The following is a 3,019-nucleotide window of genomic DNA, read 5'->3' as shown; positions in this document are numbered from 1 at the left end:
AGACCCATGATGGGCCTCATCCTCTATAGTGGATGGCCATATGGAGTAAGGTGAGAGGGTTTTGGGCTTCCTAACCTTAGTTTAATTATAATATGATTATAAATAGACTTGGTGCCTAGGGTTTGCATGTAGTAAGCAATTCAATTGATTTGTAAAATCAAAACCCGAGTTAACAAACACGAGACCAAGCCACTCAAATCTCTCTCTATCTCACGGCTCTCTCCTCCTCCCTTGCGCCCGATTGTGGTGGTTCATGGTGGTTGGTTAGTCCATTGAAGTTGGTGATCATGGTTTTTCTTTAATCACCCGACAAATCTAGTATTGGTGGACGGCTCGTTCGAAGCTCGTGGACTAAGTAGAGGAGCAACGCTTAGGGCTTTATTCTTTCCTTGATTTGTCAATTAATTGCTACGAGGAATTCATGCTTAAAAGGTATGATTATGTCTCTTGTGTCTTATGCATGCAATCTTGGGATTAGGTGCTTGATTGAATATGATTCATGATTTTCAGCTTAATAGTACCTATAAACTCCTTTAAATTTGTGAGAATTTCTTCCCTTGAATTTACTTTTTGCTTGATTCTCTTGTTAATTCTTGAATGTTTGATTTGATTGTTATTCTTTTGTTTGAGAATTTGTTTGATTTGATCTTCTTTTTTTTATAAAGCTTAAAATGATGATATTTAGCTATTCAATTTGCTTTGTTTTTCAATTTCATTATGTTTTTTAAGTAGATTAGTAGATAGGGAGAAGGGGAAACATGCTTGATTGAAGATCTTTGCTAGTTGATGATTCTTTGTTGATTGAATTGTTGCAATTAAATTGGTTGACATAGTTGTGAATGTGATTAATTTGATTAGGAGTGATCAATCTTGATAATTAATCTAGATTGCATAGCAAATTTCAATGACATGAACCCTTGATTTGAGAATTGCTTTAATTGGTTGAATTTGATTGTGATTTTCCTTGTTACTCATTCATAGTGAACCCAAGAATGATATAAAGGAGATAGCTCTTGAATTCTATTAATTACAACTATTGTTTGTCCATTGCAACGTTTAAATAAATTGAGTTCGTCATAGATTTTTGGCATAATCATCGAGCTCGCATGTGGAACCTTAATCCCTAGTGTTGATCATATTGATTTTATTGATTGTTTAGGTTATTGAAACCTAAGTTACACCTTAATTTACCTCTCAATCTTTGAAGTTGCTTGACCATAGGATGTAGCATTCTCCCTGTCATTCCTTGTGGTTCGACTCGGACTTGTCCTATACTAGGAATAAATTTGATTTTCTTAATTGTTTGATTGGTGGTGCTTTAGATTTTAACGACCTAGATTACAACACATCCAAATGGCGTCATTGCCGGGGAACGACATTGGTGCTTTGCTATAGTTGTCGAGTCTATTTCATTTAATTGTAAAATACAAAACGATTTTTCTCTTTTTGGTTACATTTGTAGCCGTGCTACTAATTGTGTCTTTTGAGATTGTATGCGTAGAGCACGTGGCCGTTCTCTAGTTCCACTTGATCCTGAAATTAAGAGAAAAATTACAAGGATAAGAGTTGATAGACGTTCTTTGAGTTCTAGCCTTCCAAGTGAAGAAGAGCCCAACAAGAAGAATAAGCAAGTATGGGAAAAAAATCTGAGAGTTGCATTAGGAATTGGGGACTTCGGGTGCACATAGGTTTAAAAGTGGGATTGCTCCACCTACAACACCAGCAAATGACTTCGAAATAAGGCCGACAATGACCACTTTGATAGAGAGGCGACAATTTAGTGGGGCCAAACATGAAACCCCACTAAACCATCTCAAACAATTCGAAAAATATTGCAACACTATCAAAGTGAATGGAATTCTTTAAGAATTCATCCGCCTCAAGCTTTTTCCCTTTTCTCTTAGAGGGTGTGCTTTGGAATGGTTATACAAGGAATTCAAACCAAATTCTTAGGACATAGAACGAAGTGACCAAGGAATTTCTATCCCAATTTTATTCACACAATAAACGGCAAAGGCTAGAGCTTTGATTCAAGGTTTTAAGCAAAAGCCTAGGGAAAGCCTTTATGAAGCAATGGAGAGATACAAGGAGTATCAAAGAGAGTGTCCTAACCACATAATTCCTACCTAAAAAATTATTCAAGTCTTCTATGGTGGCCTAAGTCCTCAAGGGATATCGTGTCTTGATGGAGGAGTTTGAGATCCCATTATGAAAAGAACAAAGAAGGAAGTGGTAGACATCATTGAAGATGTAGTGAGGTGCTTTAAAGATTGGCAAGAATGTGAAAGCAACTAGCAAAAATAGCTCTTCGGTGTGTTTGGTTGATCATCTTAATGCCATAAACAACTTGTCCTCACAAATGACAAACTTGGGGAATGAAGTGTCTGCTATCAAGGCAAAGTTTGAAAGGTATGGCTCCCAAGTTTCGAATCTACCCTCCCGATTTAAAGTGAGAGGTATGTCTTCTAACTCTCGACTTCCTCCCTCTTCTAATAACATGCCTAGTGGTTGCTTGTTTTGTGATGTATATTGTTCATATGATCATGATGCTTCTAATTGCCCTCATGCATGTATGGATGTTTGTGATGATCAAGATGGGAATGTGAATGAACATGTGAACTATCTGTGAAATAATAATTATTCAAGGTTTGAAAACTAAAGGGGGTCAATGGGATATGAATTACAACAACCATATCAATTTAGGAGGGGGGTGATCGAACCGTACTTGGAAAAATCTTTCAATCTAGGAACCAAAACTCTCGGGGTAACTATAAAAACCAAGGTTATAGTGGCCAAAATCAAAACCAAAATTATTGTAATCAAAACCATGGTAATGGTAAAAATCAAAATAGGAGCAATTGGAAAAATCAAAATAGGGGAAGTATTCAAAATAATGTTCAAAGGGGTCCCCCACCCGGTTTTGCTCCAAAGGTCAATCGCTATCGGCTCAAGAAGTACTTTGATGGTGCTTGCGTTGGACTAGTTCATAAAATGATTCTTTACAAACCACCGTGATAAG

General features: G+C 36.8%; 1 non-coding gene across 1 annotated transcript; it reads right to left on the bottom strand.

The window, feature by feature from the left end:
* Nucleotides 1-2,013: 2,013 nt before the first annotated feature.
* LOC145566008 (small nucleolar RNA R71) lies at nucleotides 2,014-2,120 on the bottom strand. Its single transcript, XR_014095345.1, has one exon. It is a non-coding gene; the product is annotated as a small nucleolar RNA R71 (small nucleolar RNA).
* Nucleotides 2,121-3,019: the final 899 nt, after the last annotated feature.

The sequence above is a fragment of the Chenopodium album genome, chromosome 1 (assembly GCF_948465745.1).
Source record: "Chenopodium album chromosome 1, dcCheAlbu1.1, whole genome shotgun sequence".
NCBI lineage: Eukaryota > Viridiplantae > Streptophyta > Magnoliopsida > Caryophyllales > Amaranthaceae > Chenopodium > Chenopodium album.
The sequence above is the reverse complement of the archived record's forward strand: the minus strand, read 5'-3'. Positions and strand labels throughout refer to the sequence as shown.